The sequence below is a fragment of the Mustela erminea genome, chromosome 17 (assembly GCF_009829155.1).
Source record: "Mustela erminea isolate mMusErm1 chromosome 17, mMusErm1.Pri, whole genome shotgun sequence".
Taxonomy (NCBI): domain Eukaryota; kingdom Metazoa; phylum Chordata; class Mammalia; order Carnivora; family Mustelidae; genus Mustela; species Mustela erminea.
This window is the reverse complement of record NC_045630.1, coordinates 65,138,726-65,163,610: the sequence shown is the minus strand read 5'-3', so window position 1 is coordinate 65,163,610 and position 24,885 is coordinate 65,138,726. Positions and strand designations below refer to the sequence as shown.

Sequence of the window (24,885 nt, the reverse complement as noted above, 5' to 3'; positions counted from 1 at the left end):
CTAGGGGATCCTATCAAACTTTACAAAATAAAACCTTCTTAAGTCACTCGAGAGCGCAGAGAAAGAAGAAAACCTCCCAAATTCATGTCATGAAGGGAGTTACGAATTCCCAAACCTGAATTTTGGAACCATGACAAAGACTATAATAAAAAAGAACAAGGTAGGTCATTTCACTTATTAATATCAATGCAAAAATCTTTTTTAAAAAATTTATTTATTTATTGGACACAGAGAGAGCACAAGCTGGGGGAGACAGAGGGAGAGGGAGAAGCAGGCTCCTCGCTGAGCAGGAAGCCAGATACAGGACTTCATCCCAGGACTCTGGGATCATGACCTGAGCCAAAGGCAGCCTCCTAACTGTCTGAGACACCCAGGCGCCTGCAAAAATCTTTTCTAAAAATTTTTATTTATTTAAGTAATCTCTACACCTAACATGGGTCTTGAACTCACGACCTCAAGATCAAGAGTCACATACTCTTTGGGCCGAGCCCGCCAGGCTCTTCCATGCAAAGATCTTACACAAAACATTAGCAAGCAGAATACAAAAGCACATTAAAAAAAATATTCATCATGACCAAGTGGCCGATAACTCTGTGAATGCGAGAATGGACAGTCATATTAGGAAATCCGTTAAAATCTATCATGTTAATTGAGCCAAAGTGAAACAAAATGTATGATTATCTCCATGGATGCAAACTGACAGATTTTAATACATAATAACCACTAAAGGCAAAGTGAAAAGACAACTGGGAAATATTTTAAAACATTACAGACAAGGGGCACCTGGGTGGCTCAGTGGGTTAAAGCCTCTGCCTTTGGCTCAGGTCATGATCCCAGGGTCCTGGGTTCGAGCCCTGCAACGGGCTCTCTGCTCAGCGGGGAGCCTGCTTCCCCTCCCCTCTCTCTGCCTGCCTCTCTGCCTACTTGTGATCTCTCTCTGTCAAATAAATAAATAAAATCTTTAAAAAAAATTACAGAAAAGATTACTGATAAAAACTAAAAATACATAAGAAAAAACCCCCAATAACCTTATAGAAAACTGGGCTAGAGATATCATCAGGCATATTACGGAGAAAGAGAGAAATTGCTATTAACCATATGAAAATGTACCACATGGCTCATAACTTTTCAAAAATGTGCATTAAGACGACAGAGAGACACATAGCTCAGCCTTGCGACTGGCGTGGGTCTGAAATGCTGATCCCACACTCTCTGCCGGGCTGTGAGGAAACAGACACTCCCCATACACTGAGTGCGGAAATGCAGTCGGGGACAACCTGCACCATAGATCCGGCAGTCGCTAGCTGGCACAACCAGCAATCCTGATATAAGAAGTGTTTGGGGTTCGAAGCTGACGGCCAAGAAAGAACTCTTGAGGCTTCTTTGGTGCAAAACGGTGGTTTTATTAAAGCACGTAGACAGGACCCGTGCGCAGAAAGAACAGCGCTGGGTCCGTGAGAGTGGCCCATTCTATATTTTCAAGTTGGGAGGGGTTTAAGGAGAGCCCAAGTCTCTAAGGAATTTTGGCTGCAAGGTTTCCAGGACCTTGAGGGGGTGAGCTATTGTTGGGAAGAGGCCATTTATTACTGTTTAATAAAACACTGGTCATGAGAACCTTCAGATGTGTATTGAGGGGCATATGCTTGGAGGAGGGTTGCCAATATGTATCTTGGGGCATAGGGGAAAAGGCGGTTTCCAAAGGAATTTTTATATGTTAAAGAAGACTTACAGGATCCTAGGGAGTCTGGAGGATACTAAGCTATGATTGCCTTTTGCGCTTAGCAAAGTGTTAACATCCAGGCGGCTGTGTTCTTAAAGGATGTCACTCTGCCTGTTTCAAGGACTTGGCAATGGGCTGCAAGTAGAAAGAAAATTTTTCTTTTGCCTTTGCTCCCACATCAGTCCCACTTCTGGAAATCTACCTCAGAGATACTCCAGCAAAAATAGGAACAGGAGTACGTGCTATTAAACACAGCGTTATTTTAACAGCGGGCATGTCAGTAAGACTACGGTACTTCCCCACGATGGAGTATTATGCAATTGCACGGGTGCCTGGCCGGCTCAGTGCACAGAGCATGCGGCTCTTGATCTTGGGGTCTGGGGTTCAAGCCCCACCTTGGGCTTAGAGCTGATTAAAAAAAAAAAAAAAAAAGCAATGAGTTAAAGGGCTACTATGGAATGAATGATCGCCGTTAGGTACCTCACATGAATAGAGCCAGGGGTAGGACAGGTGCCTGCGAATAGTATGTTTGTGTTTGTCAGGCTTCCTGCTCAGCGGGAGCCCGCTTCTCCCTCCCCCTCCTCCCCGGTCCTCTGTCTCTGTCTCTCTCCCAAATAAATACTTAAAATCTTTTAATAAAACCCAAAAAGTTGGAAAAATAAACAGTATGATTGGGAAGAGGGAAGAGTAAGGTGGAGAGGACAGGGTTAGAAGAGAAACTTGGAATATACCTTGTTTTGGAACTATGTAAATATTTTAAATAATTATAAACTTAAAAGTGAAAGCAATTCCTAAAATTAAAAAAAAGCCAAATGAATTCTATTATTTTCAAAACAAAGGTTTTGGGTTTTTGTGTGTGTGTGTGTGTTTTTTTTTTTTTAAGAGTTGGCCACAACACAAAACTAGATACAAGAGTTAATGCACACCGCTGCTTCCCCTCGACCTGATGGCCCATCTTTTCTTTTCTGAGACGAAGTCTCCCTCTAGCGGACGCTGGTTGAATAACTAGTCCCCGGAACCCTGCACTTCGAAGGAAATTTTTGCTCATTGTCTCCCGCCCCCCTTCTCCTTAAATTCCGCGAGTACTAGAGTCACCAGCGGGAAAAAGGTGTAGACGATTCTGCGCAACGGGAGAGCAAAGAGTCAGGGACAGAGTCATTTTAATTTTTTTATTTTAAAGATTTTATTTATTTAACAGAGATCACAAGTAGGCAGAGAAGCAGGCTCCCCACTGAGCAGAGAGCCCTGTGCCGGGCTGGATCCCAGGACCCTGAGATCATGACTTGAGCAGAAGGCGAAGGCTTCACCCACTGAGCCCCCCCGCCCCGCTCCTGCCCGCCCCCCCCCCCGGCGCCCCCAGATTCAAGTTTTAGAAGGAAGTTGGGAGGATGAGGAACCGGAGGGACTGAGAGCCTTGAAGACTTTGGGGAGGAACTTGAGCTTCCTGTGGGTGGAGGATTCCCACCGCCCAGGGCCAGAGAGAGGTGACTAACATGCTGATGTCACTGTGTGCCCATAAGGCATTGCCTTGGAGGGGGGGAACCCTGATGAAGGGGACAACGGCCAGAGCACAGGGGTTGTCCGGAATCAGCTAAAGTGTGATGGGGAGGACTTCCAGGCGTCCCTCCCATCCCTCGGGACTCTCCCGGAGCCTCGCTGACGTTGGGGTCAGATGTGTGAAAGCTCAGTCTTCCCCGAGACCAGTCCGGGGGAAAGCCCTGGCACAGTGTCTTCCATGCCTGGTGGGGAGGGCCTCAGCCTGGCCCACTCTGGAAGTGGCCTCTGGGGGGAACGATGGGAGGATCCTTGTGTTCTGGCCACTGTAGGTCTCATCTGATCTTAGCTACTGGAAGCGACTCGGTGGAAAACTCCCTGGGCAGGGAAACCTTCCTAGTGGAGAGTCTGCTCACAGCTGGTCCAGCTCTAAGAGTGTATCCACGCTTCCCCGCCACGTCCCTCTGTGGTCTCCCCCTCGGTCAGCAATATCTGGGAGCTGCTGATTCCGTGGGTGTCTCCAATCCCCTTTACCGTTTTCAGTAAGAATCAAAAAGAAATGAACACTAAATACAGGCTATCCTAAGTTCATTTACTGGTCCTATGAAGTCTTCCTCCCGAATTCCCTCTTTGTCTTGCTCTTGTGCCCAGCGAGCTGGAGAATGTGGTCCAGGAAACTGCGCACTGGAACTCCCGCGCCTTTACCTTTCTTTGTCCTGCCTTCATTTCTTCTCTTTAAAAGGTGAATTTCCAGACACACTGAAATTCTGTAGGGAAAACACTGGGCTAACCCAGTGTGGTAACCCTTCGTGCGTGTGGACTGCAACACAGTTCTCGAGGAATCCATCAACGAGGAAGACAGCTGATGGGCAAAGCATGTCTCTTTCCCCAAACACATTGCTGAAGGGCAGGCCCCAGATCACAACGCTTTTCAGACCCTAGTTTTTAATGTAACAGAATTATGAACCTTATACACTGTAATGTTGTTCAGCCTTAAAAAGGCAGGAAATTCAGGCGAATGCCGCAATGTGGATAACCATGAGGGCTCGATGCTCAGAGAAGTAAGCCAGACACAGAAAGACAAGTAGCGAATGACCCCATTTCAATGAGGACTTAGTAAAAATCTTGGAGACAGGAAGTAGAATGGGGGTGGCGGTGGTGGGCCAAGCTGGCTCAGTCCCTTAAGTGCGCGACTCTTGATTTCTGCTCAGGTCATGATCTCAGGGTCATGAGATCAAACCCTTTGTGGGGCTTGTGTTGGGCGCCCAGCCTGCTTAGGATTCTCACCCCCTCTGCCTGATCCCTTCTCTGCGGTGGTTGCCCCGCAGTATGGAAGTACTTAATACTGTTGAACTGTGAACTTAAAAAGGGTTCAGATGATAAGTTTTCTGTTATGTGTATTTTGCCACAATAAAAACTTGAAGAAAAACAAGGAGCGTGCACTCCCCCGAGGACTGCCAAGGAGTAGGAGGAAGCTGTCCCGGTGACCGACGCTGGCAGAAGTGGGGAGTGGCCCCGTGCAGGTGGCCGATGCTGGCAGGAACACTCTCGCCTCCGCTTCCCGGCCCTGCAGGAGCTTCTGTCCAGAGCCGCCGCACGCAGACACCCTGAGGTCATCCTTCAGGCCTCAAACCACTCCTGACTTTTACTCTTTCCTTTTCCTTTTGTCAGGAACCAGGCACAGCGTAAGTAATTCCCTAAAAAGTCTGGATCAGACGACTGCCATCTGTGCCATCATCATTTTTCGAGCCATTAAAATACGCCAATGTTTTAACTTATTTTCCCAACAACCCCGTGTAAAACTGAGGGCTGGGGACAGAGAAATGTCCAGCTTTAGCCCAGAAGGCTGATGAATGGCCTGTGGGGTTCTCATAAGAATCAAATAGGAGCTGGGTGCTAAGTCCTTATTAAGATTTTTTTTTTTAATTTTTATTTGAGAGAGAGAGTGAATGAGAGAGCGAGCCCGACAGCACAAGCAGCAGGGAGCGCTGGGCAGAGGGAGAGGGAGACCCAGGCTCCCCACTGAGCAGGGAGCCTGACCTGGGGCTCCATCCCCAGACTTGAGGATCATGATCTGAGCCAGTTGACTGAGCCCCCAGGTGCCCCTGGGTGCTAAATTCTTACAGGGTCTCACGACCGCCTGCCTGTACATCTCACCCACGGTCACTACGGAGCGAAATGATAAGCACCAGAGAGATCTTGCGAAAGCGGTTTTACCAGCAGACCTTCGAAGAAACACTCATGATGGAACACGGCCTGCTCATCTCCTCCCCCATGAGCAGTAAGCTTGTCACCAACAGCTCGAGTCAGCCAAACCTCAGCCCTTTCTGCCCCAGGGGTCCTGTCCCCGAGGCCTACTTCAATAAGTTGCAACCCTAAAACATTTTTCTTGACCATCGTGCCTGATGATTTCGCAACAGAATGAGAATAGCATTAGTACATTTACATAAGAGAAAAGGGAAGCACAGGAAGGTGAAACTGTCTACAGCTGCAGAGCTGGGAAGTTGCAAAACCAGCTGTCACACGGGCCCCAACCAGCCTGTTCTGAAGGTCCAGACTCTGAAATCGAAAGTCTCCTGCCCTCCTTTCATCTGATTGGCTTAATGAGGTGAAAGGGACTTCTTTCCTGTGGGAATTCTCCAATGTTGATTTCCTAATGAGCACGGAGACTCTCAGAGTGCCAGAGGGAGAGGACAGGCAGTCCCTCTTACTCGACCTACTGGACTTATTTTTCATGAAGCATCTCAAGGAACTTTCTCAGCTGAAATGTAATATGCAATGTTGCTTTTGTCTTTTTCAACTACTTTAAAAGAGTATATGAATTGTTTCCTCTCGTTTAGAAAAATTTTAAGAAATGAGATAGTGAGAAATTTAGTAATGTGTCCAAGGCCGTAACCAAAGAATTTTGGAGCTGAAATTAGAATCTAGGTCCTCTAGCCATAATTTCAGAGGTCTTTTTTTTTTTTTTTTTAAATTACAGAAGGAGTATGTTCTTACTCTAGTAAATCAAACGGAGATGTGCACAGAAAGCCACATGCAGGGTACTTGGGTGACTCAGTCGGTTGGGCATCCGACTCTCGATTTCAGCTCTGGTTGTGCACGATCTTGGGGTCCTGAGACTGAGCTCTGTGTTGGGCTCTGTGCTGAGCGTGAAGCCTGCTTAAGATTCTCTCTTTACCTCTCCCTCTGCTCCTCCCCATCCCCCACTCATGTGTGCATGTGCTCTTGCTCTCTCTCTCTAACAATAATAAATTTTTAAAAGGAAAAAAGGCCATACACAGCATTCCGATCTCATTTTCCTTGGGTGAAAAAACCTGTTCTAGTTTGAATAGATTTGGCTGCAAGTGACAGCAAAGCCAAAATAAGAGTGGCTTAAAATATACAGAAGTCGATTTGCCCCTATGTAAAAACCAAGAAGTACGGGGTCCAGGCTTGTTCAGGGTCTGGGGCACCTTCCAGCTCACTGTCATCCACCTCAAGGGCAGGATCTTCAAGGACTTGAGGATCTAATCTTCAAGTCCAAGATGGCCGTAGTTCCAAAGGGTGCAGAGCAGCTATTTTGAGGGAACGATCTCTAAAACTGTCACACACAGACATTTCCACTTACATCTCATTGTGTCACATGGCCATGCAGAGTTGTAGATATAACAGACCAGGAAATACAGCTTTTTATTCTGAGAGGCTACATGTCCAACTAGAAATTATATTCATGTAGGAGTCGCAGGGGGTGAATTATGTAAGGGAACTGTTTCTGGTACCAAATAATCTCTCTCTCTCTCTCTTTTTTTCCCCCTTTAAGTTGATGTATAACATGCCATTCATTTCAGAAGGACAAAATAATGATTCAGTATTTGTATGCTGTGAAATGATCACCACAATGTCTAGTTGACATCAATTTTTTTTTCTTATAAGGACTTTTAAGATCTGCTCTCTCGGGAACTTTCAAATGTACAATACGGTGTTACTAACTCCAGTCACCTTCCTGGACCATATCCCTAGAACTTACTTTACAGTGGAAAGTGTAACAGTACAGTGCAATGAACATGAAGGTGTTACGTGTTTTTGTCTTCTCTGGATAAATACCCAGAAGGGAATTGCTGGACGATACTTTAGTTCTTTCTTTTTTTTTTTTTTTAAAGATATTATGTATTTATTTGAGGGAGAGAGAGATCACAAGTGTAGGGGAGGAGCAGGCAGAGGGAGAGGAACAAGCAGCCTCCCCTCTGAGCAGGGAGCCAGAGGCAGGGCTCAACCCCAGGACCCTGGGATCATGACCTGAGCAGAAGTCAGACCCTTCCCCAAGCAGGCCACCTAGGCACCCTTGTAGTTCTGTTTTTACTTTTTTTGAGGAAACTTCATACTGTTTTCCATTGTGGCTGCCCCAGTTTACATTCCCTCCAGCAGTGCACACGCAGGAGGGTCCCCTTTTTCTCCACACGCTCCCCAGCACTTGTTGTCTTATCTTCTTGATGATGGTCTTTCTACCAGCTGCGAAGTGCTACCTCACTGTGGCTTCGATGTGCATTTCTCTGATGATGAGTGATGCCGGGCATCTTTTCATGGACCCGATGGCCATTGTATATCTTCTTTGGGAAAAATGTCTACTCTCAGATCCTCTGCCTATTCTTCAATTAGAATGTTTGTGTTTTCTGCTATTGAGTTGTATGAGTTCTTTATATATTTTGAATATTAATTAACCTTCTTTCAGATACATGATTTGCAAATATTTTCTCCCATTTGCTAGGTTGCCTTTTCATTTTGTTGATGATTTCCTTTGATCTGTAGAAGCTTTAGTCTGCTGTATTCCCCCTTGTTTTTCTTTTTTCCTTTCCTTTTTTTTTTTTCCTTGCCTTTGCTTTTGGAATCAGATCCAAAAAGTTATCACCAGGATTGATGTTAAGGAGTTTACGATTTATGTTTTCTTCTGGGAGTTTTACAGTCCCAGGTTGGCGCTAAATAATTGTAAGCCCTTGTTACGTATCCTTCCGGATTGTTATGTCTTATTGTACTATGTACATTACTCTGCAACTTGCCTTTTTCATTTAATGTATCTATGAGAGATCAGAGTCCTTGGTTGAAAGAAACACAGACTAACTCCAGCCAATTCAGCAGAAAAGTAGCTCATGAAAAGACATTGTGTAGCTTGTATAGTTTCTGGGAAAGTTGGAGAATTAGACTTGAAGCTACTAGCTTTTAAGTTATTCCTGATCATCTTGCACAGTTGGCCCCCAGAACTGCCACCATCACGGGGCACACCACTGTGGCTTCCGTGTGTGACTCACCGGTGTGCTCCCAGCTGGCCCCATGTACACGTGGGCTCTGCAGTCGCCCGCTGCCCTGCACTTAGAAAGGTTGTGCTCTTGGCATCATACTCTGCTGTTTCCATCCTGAAATTCCCCATACTTTTTGAACAAGGGTCCCCGCATTTTCGTTTTGCACTGAGCCCTACAAGTCAGGTGGTCAGTCCTGGGTGCTGGATACTGGGTGCTGCTACTGGAGTCAGTGTCACTATAACTCTAGAAACTAGATGAAACTCTAGAATCAGTTGTCCCGGTTGCCACTGACCCTCACCAAGAATCATTCACCGCCCTCCATGCTGCTTTCCCTCAGCTTCTCAGTTCACGATGTGGGACCACAGCATCTAAACTGCAGATCTTCCAGCTGCAGTGGAAGCTAGAAAAATGAGTATCAAATATTTTACAGTGGGAGGAAACTGTATCTTCTAAGGCGGAAGTGGGAGGTTTGTCTCGTTCTTTTACGTGATTGTCTAATATTCTATCATGGAGACATACCATAACTCAGTCATTGCCCTGTTGGTGGGCATTGATGACATTTACAGTTTTTTTTCTAGTGCAGACTGGTATTTTGACATATGTAGTGGCTCACGATTTACCTTTATAGTCAAATATGCCGGGGGCGGGGGAGGAGGTAGCATATTTTATAACTGACCTAACTTTGTTCCTAAGCCTTTGTCCCACAAGATGGGGAGAAATAGAAGAAAATTTGACTGCCAAATTTAAGAACTATTTCTTCTTGTTTTGCATAGTAGTGGTGATTGTTCTCCAAAGAGACCACATCTGCATGTCCCATCCCAAAAGCTCTTTTGCAATGTGCCCCGGGCATCTGCCCTTCAAGAGGGAGAGTCTTTTTCCTCTCCCTTTGAATTAGAGTTGGCCCTGTGTGACCTGTTTCGACCTATAGAATGGGATGGAAGCACTAATATGTAGTTTCTGGGGTACACACCTGAATAGATCTGTGGCTTCTGTCTGCCTTGGTTGGAACGTTTCTTCTTGGAAGTCAGTTGTCTGTAAGAAGTCCAGTCACCTTGCCAGAGACAGAGACCATCATGGAGAAAGGCCTAAAGCCATCTTGATTGTTCCTGCTCAAGCCAGACTCCCATCAGAACAGCCCAGCTGAGCCCCAGCCAATCAAAAGAACCTTGGGAAATAGTAAATGATTTTAAGTCACTCAACTTTGAAGTGGTTATATAGAAACTGATAACCAAAACTCGGTGTTTTGGGGTTAACTCAGTCTCTCTTGGTAAATGTTTGGTCTCCTGCTATCCCTCCTAATTATTCATGAAGATTGTACCATGATATTCCACACTGCCTTTCTTTTTTTCCCTCCAAAAGAGTTTATTTATTCATTTGAGAGAGAGCACAAGCAGGGGGAGCAAGAGAGGGAGAAGCCACTCCCTGCTGAGGCTCAATTCCAGGACCTAGGGTCCAGGTGGGGCTCAGTTCCAGGACCTGGGGTCACGGTCTGAGCCGGAGGCAGACACCTGACTGAGCCCCCCAGGCGCCCCACCACTGCTCTTCTTAAATGTGATGCTGACACTCCTCCCATTGAAGGGTAGTGTCTATACTCTCTCCTCTTGACTTGGGGGGGGGGTGGCTTCTAAGATGGAAGTGATACGAAGTAAAAAAAAAAAAAAAAAAAGACGGTCTCCTCTGTTCGATGCTCTTGGGATGCTCTCTCTTGGAATCCAGCCACCTGGTGTGAGAAAACCGACTTTATGGCAAGGCCACGTGGAACCTGGTTAAGCCAGCATAACCTCCAAGCACGTGGTGTGACTCCAGGGAATGCCAGCACCAGCCTGTTAAGTCACCTCTAGGTCTGTCTTCCAGCAGAAGTCCCAAACATTTTGGAACAGAAACTGTCCCCATTCTACTCCTTCCCAGTTCTTGCCCTGGAGCAGTTTGTTACGCAGCAGTACTCAGAACACTCCCTCTGGCGGCAGTGAACGTGAACTATCATGGCGACAGAGAAAAGGAGGCAACCTCAGGGCCCTGGGCTGGCTTCTGGGACCTCCCTGCTCTCCGCTATGTTGGCCTTGTTCCTGCGGACCTTTTGCTGAGTTGAGCTGCTCTGCTGGGCCTTCTGGAGTCTGGTCCTGACATTAACTAGCTCACGCATTTTCCTCGCAAAGGGCTTGCCTGACAGGCTGCTCTGTCCCATTCCCTTGTTTACAAAAGACATTTGTTCTTGTCTAGGTGTCCTCCTTGGAAGGAGATGGGAGTTCAGTCTCTTCAGAATCCATTCTTCATCTCCCCCAAACTCCCACTGCACCCGGATTAGCTGGAGAGCTGGGTGTTCTCCCTTTCGACTCCCAGGGTTTTTTAATGCATTTCCTCGGAAGCAAGAGGATCTGATTCCTCGGGCACTGGCCCCACTGCAAGGCTTCACCGGAATATTTGGGCATGTCTTGCAGGGGGTGTAGGGAGTTGCAGAACAAGCACTGCTGGTTCCGTGCTGCCTCACTGCGCTGTCCTAAGGGCACAGGGGAGAAGAATGGGGCACAAGTCAGCTGGGGGGGTGACAGCTGGAAGGACTGTCGCCCCAACAACTCCTCAGCCCAGTATTTATTAGATACAAGATAGCAACAAAGGAGAAGGAAAGGTGATACAATAGCCATTTATGTCTAGCAGGTAAACAAGAAGGAATGTGAGTCACACGCTGGTCACAAGTCTTGCAGGTAAAAGAGGTAAAGAAGAGGAGTGACGGGAGAAGATATTTGCAAACGACATATCAGATAAAGGACTAGTGTCCAGAATCTATAAAGAACTTAGCAAACTCAACACCCAAAGAACAAATAATCCAATCAAGAAATGGGCAGAGGACATGAACAGACATTTCTGCAAAGAAGACATCCAGATGGCCAACAGACACATGAAAAAGTGCTCCATATCACTCGGCATCAGGGAAATACAAATCAAAACCACAATGAGATATAACCTCACACCAGTCAGAATGGCTAAAATCAACAAGTCAGGAAATGACAGATGCTGGCGAGGATGCGGAGAAAGGGGAACCCTCCTACACTGTTGGTGGGAATGCAAGCTGGTGCAGCCACTCTGGAAAACAGCATGGAGGTTCCTCAAAATGTTGAAAATAGAACTGCCCTATGACCCAGCAATTGCACTATTGGGTATTTACCCTAAAGATACAAACGTAGTGATCCAAAGGGGCACGTGCACCCGAATGTTTATAGCAGCAATGTCCACAATAGCCAAACTATGGAAAGAACCTAGATGTCCATCAAGAGATGAATGGATCAAGAAGATGTGGTATATATACACAATGGAATACTATGCAGCCATCAAAAGAAATGAAATCTTGCCATTTGCGACAACATGGATGGAACTAGAGCGTATCATGCTTAGTGAAATAAGTCAAGCAGAGAAAGACAACTATCATATAATCTCCCTGATATGAGGAAGTGGTGATGCAACATGGGGGCTTAAGTGGGTAGGAGAAGAATCAATGAAACAAGATGGGATTGGGAGGGAGACAAACCATAAGTGACTCTTAATCTCACAAAACAAACTGAGGGTTGCTGGGGGGAGGGGGTTTGGGAGAAGGGGGTGGGATTATGGACATTGGGGAGGGTATGTGCTTTGGTGAGTGCTGTGAAGTGTGTAAACCTGGTGATTCACAGACCTGTACCCCTGGGGATAAAAATATATGTTTATAAAAAATAAAAAATTAAAAAAAAAAAAAAAAAAAAAGAAGAGGAGTGACGCGCGTCTGGTCCAGGAGCGTGGATTTGCAGGTGTACAAGCACACTTAAAGGGATTACCTTAGCAGGAGGCTTTCTCGGAGGTAGGGGAGACAACGAAGAGGGGAAGCAGGGCGGCATTCCACCCTGAGCAGGCCTGAGCCGGCCAGGCGTTCCCAGCCATTCAGCTTCAAGGATGTGAATCATCCCCTCCGCTAGAGGCCCGCTGCTAGTACGTTTTTCTCAAGGTCACCTTAAGCATGCTTGTGTGACCAGAACAACTCAACAGTTCAAGTTGTATTTTGAGCAGTGTGTCATTCTGAAGGACGGTTATACCTCACCCGTGGTCAAAGGGGGCAGTCCATCTCTTCCATCCTAGGGTAGGAGGCCACATTCCCTTGTCTGACATGGAGCTCACAGCTGCCCTCTCCAGGGACTCTGGGCCCAAGTGCCTCATTCATTGCGCTGATCTCTCCTGATGGCCCAGTTTAAAAGGCGATTTGTGGACATCACTATGAATGACCTGGGTTTGGGTCTTGCCCCATCGCTAGACTGGCACCTCCCGCATGTCCCTTTACAACTTAATTTCATCTGTTGGATTTTGATGGTGATTATCTCCTAAGACTGATAAAACGATTAACGGGCATTGTGAATCGCTTAGTCTCATACAAGGTAAATGGAAAACAAAAATGATTAAAAAACGTATATTAGCAAAGTCAAGACTGCACGCTGGAGAACTGCTGCACTCTCCTAAACCAGAACCTTCCGTCGGAACATCCATAGGATCCGTTTACACAGCACAGCTCGATTCGGGATCAGGGGTTTAGGGCGCAGACGCAGCAGCCACCGGGCGCCACCGGGCGGAACACGGCCACGCCTGAGCGCCGGGTGACCAGGCCCGGGGACCCCTACTCCGCTGGGGGCGGGCCCGGTCCTTCCCGGCGCCTGGGCCCGAGCCACGGACGCCGGGGAGACGCTGCGGGGCGGCGGACTGGGACCTGCCCCTTCGCGTCCCAGCCGCGACCCCCGGCTCGGCCCTGTTCCCTCCCGCGGCGCGTTGCCCGCCTGGCGTCATCCTGCCCTCACTGCCGGGAACCGACACCAGCTCGTCCGCACTTTCCGGTCTTGACTCAGCCTCTCTGACGGGAAGCCTACCGACCGCCGGGGCGGCCACCGAGCCGGGGGCGGGGGTGTCCGCGGGCGGCAGGCGGGCGGGGCACGGGCGTGACTGGGGGAGGGGCGGGGCGTCGGCCCGCGGGAGGCGGGCCGGATGTGACCGGGGGCGGGGGAGCCGGGACTTCCGCCGACGGGAGGCGGGGTCGGACGTGACTGAGGGCAAGGGAGCGGGGACTTCCGCCGGCGGGAGGCGGGGCCGGACGTGACTTAGCGCAAGGGGCGGGGACTTCCGCCGACAGGAGGCGGGGCCAGACGTGACAAAGGGCGGGGTACGGGGACGTCCGGGGGCGGAGACATCCCCGAGTGCTCCGGGCTCAGCGTCGCTGCGGGTCTGGGTGTTCCGGGATGTTGGGTGAGCTGGGGAGGTTGGCCTGTGTGCAGCGTCGATGTTCCCGGGACGGCTCTTCCGTGGCCCCGGGTGTGACTCGTGCGCGAAAGGGGTCAGGGATCAGACGTCACTCGGATGGCCCCGGGAGTAGGAAGGCGAAACCACCGAGTGACGAACTAATTTTGGGGAAATGAACGTTAACGTGTCCCTGTTGGTCTTTGTAATGAAAATTTACGCGTAATCTGCGCTGCTCATTTCCCGGGATGCCTCATGTCTTATCCCACTTGAAGTTTGTGTCGCGCTGAACTTTAACATTTTGGGGTAGATAATATGTGAACGTAATAAAAACAGCTCAACCATCAACGTGTATGCGAGGAAAAGTAAGTCTCCTTCCTGGCTCTGCCCTCGGTTCCCATTCTAGAAGCAACCACGGCTACGTTTCTTGTAGGGGCTTCTTGGACAACTTACACACGTGGCTATTTATATGTGCATATGCTGTGGTTTGAAGTAGGGTTCCGGAGCCAAGGGCCAAGAAAGAATTTTTGAGAGTTTCCTGCAAAAATGTGGTTCTGTTATAGCTCACGGGCAGGACTCTTGGGCAGAGAGAGCTAGCCTGGGATTGTGAGGAGCAATGGATTTTATATTTTGGAGTTAGGGGAAGGTGAAGACAAAGGGAAGTCTCCAAAAGGATTTTACTTTTTTTTTTTTTAAAGATTTTATTCATTTATTTGACAGAGACAGTGAGAGAGGGAACACAAGCAGGGGAGTGAGAGGGCACAGGCTTTCTACCCAGCGGGGGAGCCGGGATTAGGGGCGCAATAGGCTGAGCCACCCAGGCACCCCTCAAAAGGATATTGTATATGTTAAAGAAAATTCAGGATCCTGGAGGCCTGGCTGTTGTGAAGCTAAGATGGTTTTCTCTCTAGAAAGGCATTAACATTAAGTTTGGGAGTTCCTGCAGGAGGGTTACCTTATGCCGGTCTCAAGTATTTGTCAATGTTATAAGGAAATGTAATTTTATCTACTTTTTTTTTTTTTGCCTTTGTTCTCCACATCACAAACACGTATTTTCTCCATTTTTCCTCACCCAAACACCACACATTCTACACACGCTCTGCCCCCGTGTCTTTTTCAGTTAACGTAACTTAGAGCCCCTGAATGAGTCCAAACGTGAGGCACAGTGCAGGATTCTATGGCTGGGCTTTAAGGTACTTCCAGCTTTTGGACCATTTACACAGACAGCCCAATCGTGGGAATTACAGATGCATTTCTGGCCTTTGCCATGCACTGGCTGTTTCCAAACAAAGGGGGAAGTTTGTGCAGTCTTCTAACTGCTGCGGGCAAGATGCTGATGCCCGAGACCCCTCGCTCAGCCTGATGGAGTGCTTTTCCCCAGCAGCATGTGAGGCCGTTGCCTGCAGTACCGAAACTGGAGAATGACTGGGCTGGGTAGTGCGGCCTGTCTGAAAGCTAAGGCTGCTGTCGCATCTGTTGGAAATCCCTGGCCGCCCCCCCAACCCGCAAATAGGTAGCAGTGGTGCATGTTGTCAGGTGACCTGAGAAGTTAGCCCCTCCCCCCACCCCCAGCCCTGAGGCCTCCAGCCCGCCAGACCTGAAGGAATTACCAAAGATTCTTGGTCTTGTCACAAAAACGAATTCGAAGACAGACACGCGGCACAGGAGATGGGTAACACAAGTAGGAGAGTTTATTAAAGCGAAAAGTACATTCTTGAGAAGGGAGAGTGGTCAAGTTCAGGAGAGAGACCTGCATTCCCTGTGGGTTGGGTTTCTATCTTTTCTTGACCTTGTTAACTAGGGGATGGAATATTTATCACTTGGGGTGGGAATCAGGGTTTTGCCCTTTTTCTTCCTTACTTGGTCACGGGTTTCCAGTCCCAGCACCCGCCGTCTTGGGCCCATCTGGTTTGATCCTGCTTCCGTGGAGGGCTGCCTGGACAGGCCTCTGACCTTCCCATTCCCGGTTGTGGCTTCCTCATTGCTGGCCTCCGGGTCTGCTTTTAGAACCGAACTGTGTACGCTCAGGTGCAGACTACTCCTTCCAGGCTCCAAACACCTGTGACCCAGCCATTTTCTTATTTCTTAGGCAAGTCTCACTGTTTCTAGCCTGAAACACTTCTGAAGGCTCATCATACTTTCCCTGGACCCGGGGTGACAGCGGCATGGGTCCTGCTTGACAGCAGAGAAGGGAGCAGGGTGAGGAGACCACCATGCTTCCTGCAGTTTACAGCTTAAGCCGTGGACTCGTGTGTTCCTGGAAACGAAGTCCGTTTCCCGTCCCTGAATTTCCCATTTGTGTCCCACCAAGGATCAGACTTCGGAAGGTCCTGGCCAGTCCGGGTGGTACAGGCCTGCCACTACTAATTCTCTGTACCCTCCATAAAGCCCCGAAATCTGAGCAACAGGGAAGGACTTTTCTCAAGGTCCGCGGAGCTCAGAGGAATTTGCCCACCCTTCTCTAACCCAGCCAGCCCAGCTTCCCGGCATCTACTCAGAAAGGAGCTAGGGGGATGGTAACCAAGGAGTGCAGGAGTAGTTTGTCGGGAACCAGGGTGAGCGAGAGCCATGAATCACTTCGGGCTCCAGACAGAGACAGCAGCAGGGTCACCGGAGGAACCGCAGTTACTCCCGCTCCACTGCTGTTTGGCTGTAGTTTCTCAGACGCATTCTCTGCCCTGATGTGCAATGTAGGGAAATGCGTTTCCCACGTTCCCAACTCTCAGCAAAGCCAAGGCCAGAATGTCTTGCTCTGTCTTACAAGGCACTCTACTGCCCTCTAGCGCTCTCTGATCCAGCTACAGGGGGCTTTTTTGCTATTTCTGGAACACAACAGCTCCTGCCTCGGGACCTTTGCACTTGTTGCCTCCCCTCCCCCGCCCCAAGCCAGGAAGCTGGGTGCCCAGCTATCCACAGGGCTAATTTCCTCACTTCTTTCAGGTTTTAACTCAAAAAGTCACTTTCTCAGGGGCCTTTCCTCAGCCACGCTATCTGAAACTTCTGAAACGCTTCCCCCCCACACTCCACCCCCCCAACACGCACAAATGAACACTGCCAGACATTTTATATTCTGCTGCTCTCTATTTCCCCTTAGTACTCATCATCACTGAATATACTATATATTTTTATCTTGTGATGTCTGTCTCACCCACTAGAATGTGTAAACTCCATGCGGGCAGGGAAGGGATTTGTTTTTGTCTCTCTTTTTGTCATGACCCAATCCCCAGAGGTTAGAACAGTACCTGGCACTTAGGCTCTCTATAAATATGTGTTTAATAGAGAATGTACAATGGCATTGCTTGTCACAGCAGGGAGAGCATCACAGTCTGATTTCCATCACAGGGGAAGGGAAAGTGAAGTGGGCAGATGCTCACTATATAATTATTTACAGCCGTTAGAAACAGAGGACTAAATGTGCAGACAAGAACATGGAGACCATGAAGTCACAGTGCCAAGTGCAAAAATTACACACACAACAGCTGCACATTTTACAAGGATACATACCATCCAAGGTACATATCAAACACATTAGCGGGGGTGGGAGTAGGAAATAGGGATAAAAGAAAAGACATTAGACCCCCCAAAATAGTTTCGTACTCATCCAGGTGGACAGAAGACAGTGAATTGAGATGAACACTGTACCCAAGATCCACGTAAAAATTATTTAATGCTGTGAATATATATTTTTGTTCTACACAAACCTTTTTTTTTTTTTTTTTAAGATTTCTTAGAATTAAAAAAAAATTTTTTTTAGGGGCGCCTGGGTGGCTCAGTCGTTAAGCATCTGCCTTGGCTCAGGTCATGATCCCAGGGTTCTGGGATTTAGCCCCACATTGGGCTCCCTGCTGGTCAGGAAGTCTGCTTTTCCTTCTCCCACTTCCCCTGCTTCTGTTTCCTCTCTCTCGCTGTGTCTCTCTCTGTCAAATAAATTAATAAAATCCTTTAAAAAATTTATTTAATAATCTCTACTCCCAATGTAGGGATCAAACCCACAGCCTCAAGAGCAAGAGTCACATACTCTGCCGACAGAGACCAACAGAGCCAGCCAGGTGCCCCTCGTACAAACTTTTTTTTTTTTTTTAAAGATTTTATGTATTTGACGGAGATCACAAGCAGGCAGAGAGGCAGGCCGAGAGAGAGGGAAGCAGGCTCCCCACCGAGCAGAGAGCCTGATGCAGGGCTTGATTCCAGGAACCTGGGACCATGACCTGAGCCGAAAGCAGAGGCCTCAACCCACTGAGCCACCCAGGCGCCCCTCATACAAACTTTTTAATGAAAAAAAAAACTTTAAAATATATATTTATATGAGTATCCAGGACAAGCTTCACATATATGTTTATTTTTTCTAAGAAAAGCTACAACAGTTTTTAACAGCTATGTTAAGGCAAACTTGACATGCAGGTGTAAGTATTTAAAATGTACAACTTGTTAAGTTGTAACTTTAAAATGTAACCATTTTAAACTCCGTGGCTGACTTGCCTGTTAGGCACCATAGTCAGACATCTATGAAAATGCTTTAATTTATTGTAAATTTAAAAATGCTTAAATTTTTTAAAAGATTTTATTTATTTATTTGACATGGAGAGAGATCACAAGTAGGCAGAGAGTCAAGCAAAGAGAGAGGGGGGAAGCAGGCTCCCTGCTGAGCAGAGAACCCACCAGCGACAGCGACATGGAGCTCCATCCCATAACCCTGAGACCATGACCTGAGCCAAAGGCAGAGGCTTAACCCACTGAGCCACCCAGGGGCCCCCAAAATGCTTTAATTCTTAAAAAATTCTTTTAAATTCAAAGGAAATGAATTTTTATATTAAGATATTTTCACTTACTGATATTCATCCTTATACCAACACATTTGTAAAATATTTTTATACTAATGTATTTTTAAAGGCTTTTAATATTTAAAAAATATGTTCTTATGAAGGAAGTGGCCCAAGAAGGTCAAAGTGCCTATGGGCAATAAAAGTCATAACAGAGCTGGCCACAGCTAAAATACTGTACATATTCACCCCCACTCCCCTCCCATAAAATTTCTTGGGGCCCCTTTTTAATTCTTATCCCCTGCCATTCCCCTGCCACTGCCAAAGCAACTATGATCTGCTTCTATCATTATAGTTTTCATTTTCCAGAATTTTACAATCTTCTTTTTAAAGATTTTATTCTTTACTTGAGAGAGAGACAAAGAGCAGGAGAGAAGCAGAGGGAGAAGGACAAGCAGACTCGGTGAGCACAGACCTGGACTCCTGGGTTTGATCCTAGGACCCTGCGATCACCACCAGGCCAAAACCAAGAGTCAGGCCCTTAACTGACTGAGCCATTCTGGGGCCCCCATTTTCTAGAATTTTATATAAACGGAATTTATATAGCACTCTTTTGGTCGGGCTTTCCACCAGCATGATTATTCGGAGATCCATGTGGTTTATCAATAGTTCATTCCCTTTCTGGGGCGTGAAGTGTCGAGGAGAGTTCTGTTGCATGGGGATACAACAATTTACCTTCACCTGTTAATCGGCCTTTGGGTTGTTTCTAGTTTCTGGCTATTACACATAAAGCTGCTATGAGCCTTCGGGTACAAGTCTTCACACCTGCATTCGCTTTTTTTTTTTTTTTTTTTTAACATAAATCCCAAGGATTAGAATGGCAGAATCACAGTGTAGTAGTTGAACTTTTAAAGAAACTGCAAAGTGGATTTTGGATCCACAGCCCGAGGGCCCGCGTGCATCTGTCTGTCCTGCTGTTGACCGCCCAACAAGGCTCTCAGAATAACCTCGTGGTAGCTCCTTGTTTTTAATTTGCCTTGCTCTAATAAATAACGTTGAACACCTTTCCATGTGATCATCTGTTCATCTGTCTTCTTTGGTGACAAATGTTCAAATGTTCAAATGTTCAAATGTTTTGCCTATTTTTGGTGAGGGAGGGGCTGGATTGTGAGAATAACTTTTTAATTAGAGGAAAACATACCGTTTCCACCGATTGAGAACCGAGGACCGGGGGAGTCCTCGTGGGGAGAGACCGAGAAGAGGGAGGGAGGCAGGAGATCACGTTAGACGCGGCCGGGTGGTGGCAGCCGAAACGGAGAAACCGGGAAAGGCGGGTTTGGTGGGGACCCGCTCCTCGGTCTCCTCGGTCCTGCGGGCCATCGGCCCCCGCACCGGCTGGGCCCCCGCACCGGCTGGGCCCCCGCACAGGCTGGGCCCCCGCAACCGCTGGGCCCCCCGCACCCGCTGGCCGATTCCCCGGAGGGGGCGCCCCCAGCCGAGAAGCGGGCCCTGGGCCGAGTCCGACCGAGAACCCCCAGGGGCCGCATCGGCACCCCGGGCTTCCTTTCCCTTTCTGGGGCTGGAAAGTGACAAGGGAAAGGAGGTGGCGCGGGGGCTGCAAAGCCGCCCGCTGCCCCCGCAGGGACAGGCCACCTGCCGACCGGCCTCCTACCCCGGGGAGTGGGCCGATTCGGCCGCAGGACCCCGACACCGCCGGTAAAAGGGACACGTGTTTCCGCCCGGTTTCGAACCGGGGACCTTTCGCGTGTGAGGCGAACGTGATAACCACTACACTACGGAAACCGGCCGGCAGCCGATGCCTGCAAAGCCGCCTTGCCGCTGGGCGGCCGCGGGCGGGACCGACGCGCCCCCGCCGAGAAGCTCCGGCCCCGCGCGAGCTGGGGCTGCGCGGCCGCTGCGGGAGGGGGAGCCGCCGAGGGCCGCCCGGGGCTCCGGAAACGCGGGCCGCGCCGTCTCCCCCACCCGCGCCAGCCGCGCCCCGGGACGCCGGCCGGAGTCCTCCAGTTCCGCTCCGTTCCCGCCCCGGGCCCTCAGGGGCAGCGGCAGATCCCACGGGTTCAGGGCTCGGTCCCACCGGACACCACCCCCCTCCCAGCACCACCCCACCCCCCCCACCCCCCGCCGCAGGCACCTGTCACAAGTGCAAGTCGTCACCTGTGCTTGGGACCAACCGGCTATAGACGGAGCTTCCCACCACCTCCTCCTCCCGCTTGATCATGGGCTAGAATGACTCCGGGAACGCGGGAAAACGGGTCACGCACCCCAGCACCGGTTTGTGAGAAAAGGATGCGACGCAGGAACACCAGATGGAGGAGATGCCTAGGGAAGGGTAGGTGGGAAGGGGCATAGGGTTTCCATGGGTTCACCAGCCTGGAAGCGCTGCAGACCCCCTATCTCAGGGATATTTTATTTTATTAATTTATTTCTTTTTGTGGGGGTCTCACCAAGGAGGCACGATCCATTATGAAGTCAATCTCCAGCCTCTCTCCAGAGGAGGTGGGGGGTGTCAGCGGAAATTTCCAAGTTTCTAATCACAATACTTTTTCTGGTGACCAGACCCCATCCTGAAGCTCTCCAGGAGTCACCTCATTAGACTGTAACACACACCTCTCCAGGGAGTTCCAAGGGACTTAGGAGCTCTGGGACAGGAACCAGGGCAAAGAAGAAAGGGGAGAAGGAAACATCCTCCCAGTTTTTCTTTCTTAGGGAATTACAAAAGTTTTAGGAGCTCTGGCAGGGGTCCTGGGATGAAGACCAAAGCCCACATTTCTTGCCATATCTCGATGGCACATGACCGAGGCAGGCTCTCTCAGTCACTTGGCGTGTTTGGACTGGGTGTCATTATTCTCCAAGTCCTAACACTGTTGAGCCAGACAGACACTAGCATGTTCTCTTTGCATCAGGGGAAGAGGAGTTGGGGCCCCCAGCAGAGACCAAAACTAAGACTTAGAAAGTTGGAGAACCAGGGAAGGCAAACTGAAACGCAGAGGGCAGCAGGCCAGTTGTGTCGGGAAAGGCTGTCCACGGAGGGGATCGCACCCCCCCAGTATGAGTTAAAAGCGGAAGGTGGCGGGCGGCAGCGACCCACATGCTCCCCAGGTAGGTCTATCCAGGTGCTCGCGAAGAGATGTAAGTCTGCGCTTGGCGCTCAGCCCTGCTGGGTCCAGCTCTGAGCTCACCAAGGCCCCGCACCCGGCCTGGTGATCCTGAGCCTGGTGGCCGGACAGACGGGCTGATTCCACAGCCAGACATGGAGGTCCACACAGCTTCTGGGGCTCAGAACTTGGCTTCACCCACCTCAACGCCCTGCTCCAGAGGAAGGCCACTGCTTCTTTCCCCCAGAGCTGAGACCTGAGTCGAGAATTAAAATGGACCCTGCGCTGGGTGAAGGGTCCCTTGGCTGGGACCGGGAGGGGGCGGCCGGAGTGGGTGTCTCAGCATCTCAGCGACCTCTTCTCTAAGCCAATTTCACTACTTCTCGCTGAAATATATTTTAAAGGTCAGAACGCTGATCATTGACTCGAAGGTGGAAATCAGGCGTGGTGGTGAGCTCCTGGTCCTTCTGGCTGGGGTTCTCAAGAGAGACAAAGGGCAGAGTCCAACACCGGGTTGCTGGGTTTGTGGGCTCCGGAGGGACAGGGAAGCTATGAAGACTGCAGCTGTCCTTTCAGGAATTCCAAAATGCTTCCCCCCTCCCGCCGAGGAATCACTGATCTGTTACTAAACTGCACTCGGAAACGTGCACAATATTTCAGATACCTGCTAAATCTAGAAAGGGTCTGTCAATAGAAACACAGTATTAGTAATTACAGAACTTTCTCTCACTTTGTAACCCTAAAGCTAGTTAAAATTAGAGTTCTAGGTGGTGCAGTAATTTTACCATTTTGGCCTTTTCTGCCAGTGTTTCAAGTGCCCCGTGGGGCAGTCCAGAGCCATGCAAATACACGAGCTGGGCTTGCAAGATCAGGAATGCCACGCTTAACCCCTTTGGACTTCTTGTAAAACAGCAGTGTCTTTCTATATGGTAACGAACTGCTTGATTTTACTTGTAAGCTGGGAAGTAAGAGGAGTAAGGGAAAGTGATGTAACAAACGAGTTAAATGGCCGGTGAATTAAATTCCAATCTCGCGTGACAGATGGGAATAAATCACCGCCATGCTAGTGAGGAAGGAGATGGGGGTTTGGTCAAATTTGGTTATCGAGTCGTTCTAGTTTGGGTCCAGCAAGCTACAAGGCTTTTTTTTTTTTTTTAAAGATTTTATTTATTTATTTGACAGAGAAAGAGGGAACACAACAGGGGATTTGGGAGAAGAAGAAGAAGCGGGCTTCCCGCTGAGGAGGGACCCCCCCCAGGACCCTGGGATCATGACCTGAGATGAAGGCAGACCCTTAATGACTGAGCCACTCAGGCGGCCCAAGCTACAAGGCTTTGATGGCTCTTGTGCCCTAGCTCCTAGGAGACCACCAGCGTCCAGTCCCCGCTGCTGCCGCGAGAGACCAGTATAGGGGTAGCACAAGGTGGACATGCCAGAAACATTGCCGGGTTTCCACCCCTCCCCTGCCCAAGTCCACCTGGCCCCACAGGTGGTCAGAAACAGCCCCTCTTCCCACCGGGGACACAGAGTTTGCTGGGAGGTGTGAGGCTGGGGGGCCCCACGCAGGAATGGGCCAGCAGACGTGGGGCTGGGCCTTGCAAAAGCAATGGGTCAGCAAAATCCAACCGAGGGCTCTGGAGAGATGTCTGCCCTGCCCAGCTCCTGCTGGAGGAAAGGGCGGTTGGCGATTGCCACGAACTGCTGCTGACCTCTATCCTCCAGGCAAAGCAAAAGAGCAGTCAGCTGGATCCAGGGCCCCTAGGGACGCCTGTATGGGAGGTGTAGCGTGGGCCTTCCCAAGGTCTTAGGCTGCTTGTTCAAACCCCAGAACAGTGAAGATGGGTAACAAAACTGGAACTCCAGCTGGGAAGTTTGAGAAAGAAGCCGGAAATCACGATAATACAAATGGAGACCCGGAAAGGCAACTTACCATCTGGTACTAGGAGCAGCTCACGGAGTTGTGGAGCCCAACGGAAGATGAAAACGTGAGCCTCTTGCTCAGAAAGGAGCAAGAAAAGGGCTGCTGGAGGTCGTGAAATATAAACCTTTTCCCCTTCTCCTGTGGCCTCCCTCCCAACTTGTTGTGATTTTTTTTTTAATCTGCTATTTAATGTCATTCTGTGTAAACAAAAATTCAAATAATTAGGATGAATTTTGCCGGTTATCATTAGATTGTATGAGGCCCCGTTCTCATCCTCCGCTTTAGCCTGTGCTGACTTGTAGTCAAGCTTCTCTCCTCCCCAGAGGCCCTTAGACTTCGGCTTGTGTCCAAGATCGAGCAAGCACTGATAGGAAGAATGTGTCCTGCTTACCAGCTTAAGCTGCCTATCCACTGGCCAAAGGCAAATACGTTTCCTGGAAAACGGGCTTTCTCATCGTGTTCTCTGTTCACGCGGCCCTGCTGCCTCAATTTCCCCTTGAAAGTTTCTGCTAAGCTCTGTGTACCCCTCCCTGTGAAGGGAGCCCCTTTTGCCATTTAATGTTGAGAGATATTTGCAGATTTCTGATACTGGACCTTTCTCTCTATTGCAATCATCTTTTTGAGAATCTCTCCTTATCTAACTCCATATTTGTTTTTAGCCGATGGTGCAAATATAAAAGCATTTAACCCAGGCAGAACCACTGAAGTCACATAATCCATATTTCCTAGCTCCTATGAGCACAAGAATTTTTGTCTTTATCAGACCAGTGGAAATGTTGCACAGAATTCACTCAGCTGTTCTTAGTTTACTTCTAAATACACACATTCTACCTTCAGCTTACTGGTAAGTAGGGAAGGCCCGAAGGGAAAAGGAATTGTGCTGTCTTTGCCTTTCTTTCTGTGTCATTGTTTCCACCATAAGTGGTGGCCAATACTGGAAACAACGTAAGACAGGATAGGATAGGATTCTTGGTCCTTGGATTTTCTTGGGGCACCATTGTCTTCTTTCTCCGTTTGAAGCAGATTCTGCTTGGAATGGAAAGCGGCCTCTGGGCTGGAGGGTCAGTTCGTTCCGTCGCAGAGCCAAGGGGCTTGCTGTAGACTCACCTTAAGTCTCTGAACACCCACTGCGTGGTGGGTCTGTCCGGGATTCCGTGTTCAACCAAGGCAGCAAACCTCCCTGGTGGTCTAGTGGTTAGGACTCGGCGCCCTCAACTAAGGCAGCAGATGCTATGCACAAACGGGCCACCAGGAGGGTGAGGGAGAATATTGCGGACATCTTCACTGCCCCTACACAGGTTCCGTTGTTCCTCTGGACTCCGGTTACAGAACACACCTTCAAAAATTATTTAAAATT

General features: G+C 49.0%; 1 non-coding gene across 1 annotated transcript; it reads right to left on the bottom strand.

Annotated features, from left to right (window-relative positions):
* Positions 1-20,221: 20,221 nt before the first annotated feature.
* TRNAV-CAC lies at positions 20,222-20,294 on the bottom strand. The gene has a single exon. It is a non-coding gene; the product is annotated as a tRNA-Val (tRNA).
* Between the last annotated feature and the right edge of the window lie 4,591 nt (positions 20,295-24,885).